Source organism: Camponotus vicinus, unplaced genomic scaffold (genome assembly GCF_025532165.1).
Source record: "Camponotus vicinus isolate PSW18456_S1 unplaced genomic scaffold, iyCamVici1.0 SCAF_7, whole genome shotgun sequence".
Classification (NCBI taxonomy): domain Eukaryota; kingdom Metazoa; phylum Arthropoda; class Insecta; order Hymenoptera; family Formicidae; genus Camponotus; species Camponotus vicinus.
The window spans coordinates 1,202,759-1,211,316 of record NW_028141979.1 but is presented as its reverse complement, the minus strand read 5'-3'; positions in this window follow the sequence as shown (position 1 = coordinate 1,211,316).

Here is an 8,558-nt window from a genome sequence, read left to right as displayed (position 1 = left end):
GATAAACGTTGTAACTTGACGTAAATTCTGGTAATTTTTTCACGCGTGTTTAAATTGTATTATTAATCGTTGATTGCATAGCACAAAGATTAGATCTCTTATATTTAATTCCATCCGTCGTTCACCGATCGTGCATGACGAAAGCAGCCGACGGAACTTGAGAGATGGATCGTAGATCGTTGAATAAAACGAAACGCGACGCGGGTATTGTAACACGTCACTCTTTCGAGAGACAACACGAGACTATCGATCATGACGTATCTGTACCAAGCCGTACGAGAACCCCTAAACGAGCCGAGCCCCCTATATAATCCCTACGCCCTTGCGAGGAACAATGCGACGCCTCCGCGTCCCTAAATGCAGACCTTCCGAGATGCATTTCGTCATGCGTAGATTCTTTTTCACTGTATGATGATAGCTCCTGCTTTCAATTACATCCGCTGGTATTTGAATTCTGGCGCTTGTGTTTTTTATTACTTGACGAGTACGACATCATTAATAATAGTGTAAGATTTTCTTTCATCAAAAAAAGTATGAGTTTTGTTTTTAAATTACTATGTGTAAAATAAAAATATATAAAAGATATATAATATTATATGAAAAAAGTAATAATATTTATTATAATATTATGAGCAATGTTACAGAATTAAAAATAAATTGCAAATTATTGTGATTTTTTCTTTTTTATATTTCATATCTTACTGCGCTTCGTATAGTTTCTCAAAATTCGCGCGATATTTCGACTTGTTTTAGCTACGACAATAATTTAAAGGAGAGAGAGATCTTCATATTGGCACGTGGTTTGTCCCATAGAGATATTCGGTAAAGAGATGCTTTAATTATGCTAAGTAACGTCTCCCACAAGCGTCGCGTCGTGGAAGACTGAGCCGGTCATAATATTTAATCATTACTCGTTTCTTCTCCCTCCGCGAAGGAGTTTCCGTAAGAAGTTCCGCCATTGCGAACAGGAAATGTATCGTCCGAATCATGAAGGCTACGTTCGCGATTTTAGTAGATTTATACAAATGAAATTAATTTATCGTTCATTACGATATATCATCAAGAGTAATGTATAAATGGTAATAAGAAAGAAAGTTACAAAAGCTAAATCAATAACAAAATGTTACATATTTGATAATATCCAGCATGACAATATTTTTGCTTTGAATACTTTGAACCCTTCCGATCTTAAAGATTACGAAACAAACAAGAGCGCGAAGCTGGCAAATGGGGTGACTATGTCGCATTGGGTTCGTGCCACCCCTTGAGATTGTTTCACAAAGAAAAGCGATCGTTCAAGCGAAACTATGATCCTATATTATAAATTTAGGAAAAACCTGAATGAAATTTCAAAAGCAGCGAGATTAAAAAAAACGTTTTATATACTACAAGTATTAGGTAACGATATAGCGTTACAATCGTGTTGAGAATAAACCGTATTAAGGAAAAAAATCTCTTTCTTGATATCTAATTAAATCTCTGACGGAGGAAGAAACGATCTGTGATCTTTTATCCGCGGAGAACGCGGCGGTCTCACCCTATTACGGCTCTTCTTTTTCTTTCTTCCATAACTCACCATGATCCCATCCTCCCGTCGAAAAGGGGGTTGGCAAGGAACGCAGTAGGGTGGCATTTCATTTTTTGACACCCGGTGTATTTGATTCCACCCTTGTAATAAACCCCAGGGGTTGCCACCAGTGAGTCTCCCCTCCCCTCCCCTCTCTTTCTCTCTTTCCCTACATGTCATATCGACACCTCACCCCCCGAGGGTAGGTGACTGCTAGGTAATTTGCTTTCTTATTTTCTCCGTTACGGAGCTCCTATCATCCCCCGCTCCCCCCTTTCTTCCTTCTCTCTTTCTCTCGACTTTCACCATTCTCCGAATGCTCGTCGCGTTGCTATCCTTGCCTAAGGACCCGATTTCTCGCACCCCGCGGACTCTTGCTTCGGCAATTTTCCTCTTCATGCAGATAGCTGATGCCTACAGAAACGCGTGAGAATTAAATCACGATGCGACTGACCCGAAGAATTCCTCCCTTGAAATAAATTGAGAATTTTTACTTGAAAGAATTCTTTAAGGAAGCGTCTGACTTGTGTTCTGAGATATTTCCTGCGATTTTTCTAAGCAAATATAAGACATAGCTTTGTAGGATGAAAGTGGGACACGGTGATGAAACTAAAACTGCAATTAAAAGTCACTTTTTCGAAACTGAATTTGCTGCAACATCCCTCTCTCGGAAATTTTGGAAAAAAAATCTCCTTTATACGGTTGTTTCCATCGTTAAAATAGCGATAACAAAAAAGTGATTTAAGGGGTGACTGTTTCATTGTCTTGATAAATCTCATAGTGAGGACACGGTGTCCGGTAGCGCGAGAAACCGACGAGAAGCCTCCAGTGCCGATTACTCGTTTCACTGCTAATCCGATTTTAGCTACCTCCAGACCGAGAACTCCTTAACGCTACTCCGTTGGTTTCTCTCGATAATCTTGTTACCTCCATTAGACAGACTTTGGAGCCTCGGATCGTTTGCGCGTGGAAAACGTCATCTTGAGCGAGGACGGTGTAACGATGACAATTTTACGCGCGATTTATTTTACACCAGGTATAATGTATCGAGATAATTCGCTCCATCCCATTTGATCGATCGCAGATCTAGACGTAATAATCGAGAGTGCAACCTCGGAAAAATGTTCTCTGACGAAGCTATTCAAGATTCGTAAAGGCCGCGAGTGGATACAACCCTTTCTAGCCAGACGAGCCGACGCATCCGCCGACTCCTCCGCGACAACGACGGGGCGACGGTGTGGGTGACTGGGTAGGTGGAGTGCTCCTCGCAGGGGACAAAACTCACCCTAAGAAGCTTCTAAGAACGCCAAGGCGGCGGTGTCGCTCTTGGTGGGGTATAAAAGTATGCCCGCATGCGCGAACTCCTCTGAAAAACTGCGACCCGCCTCCGGCGCCGCCTCTATCATCTCCCAACATCCCTTCGGTACCCCTCGAGCCCCTGATCCGCGCGGTGGGCCCCCGAGATGATCTCTCATCCCCTTGCCCCTTCTCTCGCCGCCCCCGGTGTCCCTTGCGCAAGACGTCGTCTGGAACGACCCGCGGCCTTTTTCGAGAATTGCCCCCCGGGTAACATGTGCTAACCGTGTGTGATTACCTCCGCTCTACAACGCGAGCGCGTTATCCGCGCTACCCCTTCACCCCTCCCACCCCCCCTGTCGCCCTTCTCCCTCTGTTGCGTGTCGCCCTTTCCGCTATCGCCGTTTTCTCGCTTTACTCTCGTCGATCGGTTTTTTTCTCGTCAGCGAAAATCAAAGTGCCACGACAGCGGACGAGAGGAATTGCGACTGACGGGCCGATAAACGGGTTAATATTGTGCGGTGCGAGTGGAGAACCGCCGAGGAGTGATCTCCGACCGAGCACACGAACGACGAGCGGACGTCAGAGTGTGTGATCTTGGTTGAACCTTAGTATTGTGACGATGTAGAAGTAGTTCATCAGAAAGTAAGAAGAAATTTTGTAATGTTGTGTACGTGAGAAAAAATGTTTCAATATTTTTCGTCCTTGCAGTGTCAACCTATATTGTATAATTGTTATATTTTCGAACGTTTTGAAGAATTTTTAAATTATATCTGGAAAATTTTTGAGAGACAAAAATAAAGATCGACAATAATTTTGGAAAACACGCTGAAAGTAAATGTTAAGAGTCGTTAAAATATCACGTTTAACGTCGCATTCTCTCTCAGAAATATTAATATTTTTTTCAACGACCAACAGTCATTCGTCAGAATCATCTCGAAAATTTTGGTTAAACCGATTATCTATTTGAATAATGTCGCTTTTTATACTGGTCATCTCTCTCTTTTTTTTTAACAACGCGTAAGCTTCAATTATTCCTTGCCAGGCAACATATCGCCGACAAATCCCTGCTGATCTAATTGGTTACCTGCAGATAATTGTTCGGCATCGATAATTGGTCCAATTAATTTGAACGGAAAAGTGCGTCGATAATCGTCGGGCATTCATCGATTCACCGATTATGTGAACCGTGTCGGATGCGGGTTATAGAATATCGTTACTGTCGAAAGGACATCTGCGAAAAAAATAGCCGAAATAGCAAACAGAAACCAATCGTTTTGGATGCGCGTGGTAGTGAAGTTATTGAGTTTTTATTTTGTTCACATCGTATGATTACAGAGTAATACTCGCCAATAGATATTGGAGGACTATTAGATTTAAGCGCGTATAAAATAAAATAAATATAATGTCATAAACTTGTATGAAAGCGTGTAATAGCTCATAAATTTTATTATAAAAAAATATGGAAAATGTGAAATAGGATAATATATATTTTTTTACAATTTTTCCTTTTTAGCAAACGGACATGGTTTTTTTTCGCAGAAGCAATATGTGTGAATATTTATGAATCTCTTTTATTTTATCGCACTTTGTTAATTATATATAAAGCTTAATCCTGAGATCTCGCGTTATGTGCAACCTTTTAATGTTATTTGTCAGCCAACGGTTAAATTACCCTAAAGTTCCCTTGGCATGCCGATCGCATTCGCTACATTCTCACCCTAATTCACTTTCTCTCTCCTACGAGACAAAAATTCAAAAATAATGTCACGCGATCCCCAAACATTTTTTGACGCCCTCGAGGGGCGAAGCTATCTCTCGCCTCTAACATCTCTCTCGATTACTGAATATTATGGTACCATCGATCGTGTGTATGAATGATAAATATTTTTTTTATTAATCTTATTTTTATTTTCTACAAACTCTAAAATTTATTATATTTTCTATACAATCGTAATTTAACAACGCGTCGACACTTACTATTAAATCTTGAAATAACACATGTCCCCGAAGCATAAGACGTTTGTCTTGGATGATGTATGATGAAAATGTCTCGTAACCGACAAGTAATGTCTTGTCGGGTGCAAGTACGAGGAAACGACGAGGATCCGTTAACAGCGTCGCGAGATGACTCGTTGTATCCGAAGGATGAGCATGTAACTCGTTCCGCCGCTTTCAACACGGCAGCGTCTTTTAACTTTCTTCTCGTTCCGAAAGGCGATTCGAGCAATCTGCAATTCGTGACGATGTAATAAAAGTCTTTCGTATTCAGGAAAAATTTGTTGATATAAATTATACGACATGCATATCGTATAATTATTGATTATAATGAACGTCTGATTATAAATAGATGAAAAAATTTCTTAATTCAATCTATCTTTTGAAAAAAACATAAAAATCTGAAATTCTCAGAGATTTTTTATACCTGGAAAAATCGGGGGAATTTATATAAAATTTTATTGAGACTCGAAGAATTTTTTTAAAAATTCTCTCTTTGATAGAGTTTTGCTCTTATATGTAACCAGTCGGCAAGCAGACTAAATTTGCTCTTAAAATATAATATATATTATAAATAAATAAATAAATATATATATATATATATACAGGGTGTTGAAAAAAAAGGGTCACATATTTTGATAGCAGGTAGTATTGAACAAAACAAGAAGAAAAGGTCTAATTAACATGGGTCCTAAGACTAATATCTTCAAAGATACAAGCTATTTTGTTATTTGAGCTCTTTGTCATTTTCTTATCGTGTCATCTTTAGAATGTAATGAACAAAGGAGTAGGGGAGAGTGGGGTACAATGGGGATATCTTTTTTCTAGGTGCCTTAAAAAATAAAAAATAAACAAAGAGAGATAAAGAAACAATTTTTATTTTAATATGAAATGTAATCATTTATCTTCCATAAAAAAACTGAAGTAAAGAAACTGAATGTATGATAACAAAATAAAAACTCTTTTTTTACAAAAAACAAAAATTTTTATATGTACATTCAGTTTCTTTACTTCAGTTTTTTTATGGAAGATAAATGATTACATTTCATATTAAAATAAAAATTGTTTCTTTATCTCTCTTTGTTTATTTTTTATTTTTTAAGGCACCTAGAAAAAAGATATCCCCATTGTACCCCACTCTCCCCTACTCCTTTGTTCATTACATTCTAAAGATGACACGATAAGAAAATGACAAAGAGCTCAAATAACAAAATAGCTTGTATCTTTGAAGATATTAGTCTTAGGACCCATGTTAATTAGACCTTTTCTTCTTGTTTTGTTCAATACTACCTGCTATCAAAATATGTGACCCTTTTTTTTCAACACCCTATATATATATATACATATCTTAACAGAATATAAAATAAATAGTTCATATTTTTTATTGTAATTTTATAAAAAACCTAAAAATGTTATCTTACAACGAAAATGTTTTTTCACTTGAAAAATCAAGGAATATATTCAGCGAATATTTTTATATAATTTAAGTAGATACTCTGCAATTTTTTGTTTATAAATCTTGTGGCATATTACTTACAATATTTCTAGATTAATATAAAGGTTGAAAATATATATACCAAGATATTAATCGAAATAATAATACATGTTATAATAATATTCAAGATCTCATATCGTCATACGTATCAATGCAACTGGTAAGTTACAGCTATTTGAGAAACAGAGATCCTCCTTAATCAGGATAGTTTCGTTATTCAGCCCCTCGCAATCGTCATCACGTCTGACCAAGAACAACCCTAGAGAGTTACGGTCCGGAGGCTGTCCCAGGGTCATTTCCATTTGCCTCTTGCAAAGTGGAATCATTTCCCAAGAGTGTGCGTTCCCCCGACCTTCGGGTTCCCGTGGCACAGCTGGCCACGATAGTTCTGAAATCGTCCTTCTTTCATTCAATCGATGAAGCGAACCCAGTCGTAAGAATCGATCATTGATTTTGGCTCTATTATTTATGAAGAAATGTGTATTTTATATATTATTTTAATATCTCTTAAATAAATAGTTATTTAATAACTACTTTAATCATTTTTATCAATTTTATAATAAAAAAAATTCAGAAATATGCAAATTCTATTTTTCGATATTTCGCTCATTTAAAAGTTATTGCATAGTTCCGCTCCCCTGCAATTTTTATTCTGGTTTATTCTCCGGTGGCTTCATCAAAGGCAAGCTTCCACCCGGAACTAACTACTAATGCAGCAATCTTTCTCGAGATCTTACATAGTCGACTTATGATTGCGTGATTTACATAGAAATGGAAACGTAACGTTTGTAAATTTTATCGAGCCATTTCATAAACTTTGCATTCGCACGAAGAGCTTCGCATAATTCCAACGCACATTATTCGTAAATAATGTCTAAAATTTAGCACGTGTAAAGTCGCGTCTCTGCGAAATTTTCTGCGTTGTAAAACCAAAACGGATAATCGAGCAAAGAAATTCGATAGTCAAGAAATTCTCGCAAGTTTCCGGCTAGTTTCGGGTAACATGGTCGTTCGCTCGTGACAGTTTATCAAATTGCAAGGCTGCCCGTAAAGGGATGTAAGGGTCGTAACGTGGAACGAGGTTTGAGAGGGTAGCTTATTAGAGCCGCGACAGCGACCCCGACTCCACCTTGAAACCTCCGGCCAACCGCCACCCTGCCGGAGTCTTACCACCTTACTTCCTTCCATCTACCCTCTCTCTTATCACCTGTCCTCGACGTTTCCTGCACCCTCTTTCGTCGGGATCTTCTCGTCTAACCGATTCACGACCGTATAGTTCGAACAGCGTGGAAAAGACGGCTCGACATAAAGATTCGCATAAGACTGGGACACTTGATGCTCCTCTTTAATCCACAAAGCCGTCGAGAAAGACCGTATCCTAAGTGATTGGAAGACAGCATAGATATATTTATGAATTTAGTAAAATAAATTTTGAAATATATAAAGATAGCTTTTTTTAATGATTAGATGTATGCAAATATTAAATCTTTTTCTATTGATAATTTGAATTAAATATGCATATTGTAAGAAAATAGAGGGAGAGAGAAATAGAATTTGAATGTCGGCTTTCTTGAATGACAACAACGAAGGATATGTATCAACGTGAGATCCCGAGGGATATGTAGTTTCTTACGCAAGGACAGGACCGCATACAGTTTGATTTCAAAAGACGCACAGCTTCCCACTTCTCTCTGGAGGGCAGTTTTAAAATTCAACCCCATGCGGCGCACTAGGGGACCGTGTGTTACACGGCGCTCATATCAATCTCTAGGATCGATATAAAGCTTTGATAGTTCGTGGCGAAAGGATAGAGATGTTGGCTTCTAATATCATAATTATGTCAAAGACATGCATATGTTGTGGTTGCAATTATATTAATGAAGCAGTACATAAAGTTTTATATAAACAGAATATCTTCTGGAAAACATTCTGGAAAAACATGAGATACTTGAAATTTTCGGGACTTTTCTTGTTGAAAAAATGAGAGAAATTTTAAAAAAATTCTCTCTTTGATTTTACTCTTAGATAATCTCTATTGATAAATCAAGTTGTGAATTATGTGTTTAAAATATAAATATATGTCTATTTCTTATATATTTAGTCTCTTATTTTTCTTACAAAATATTAAATATTAAATATCCTTTTTCGTAATTTTTAAATTTTTGATAAATAAAAATGATCATTTCATGTAAGTAAAAAATG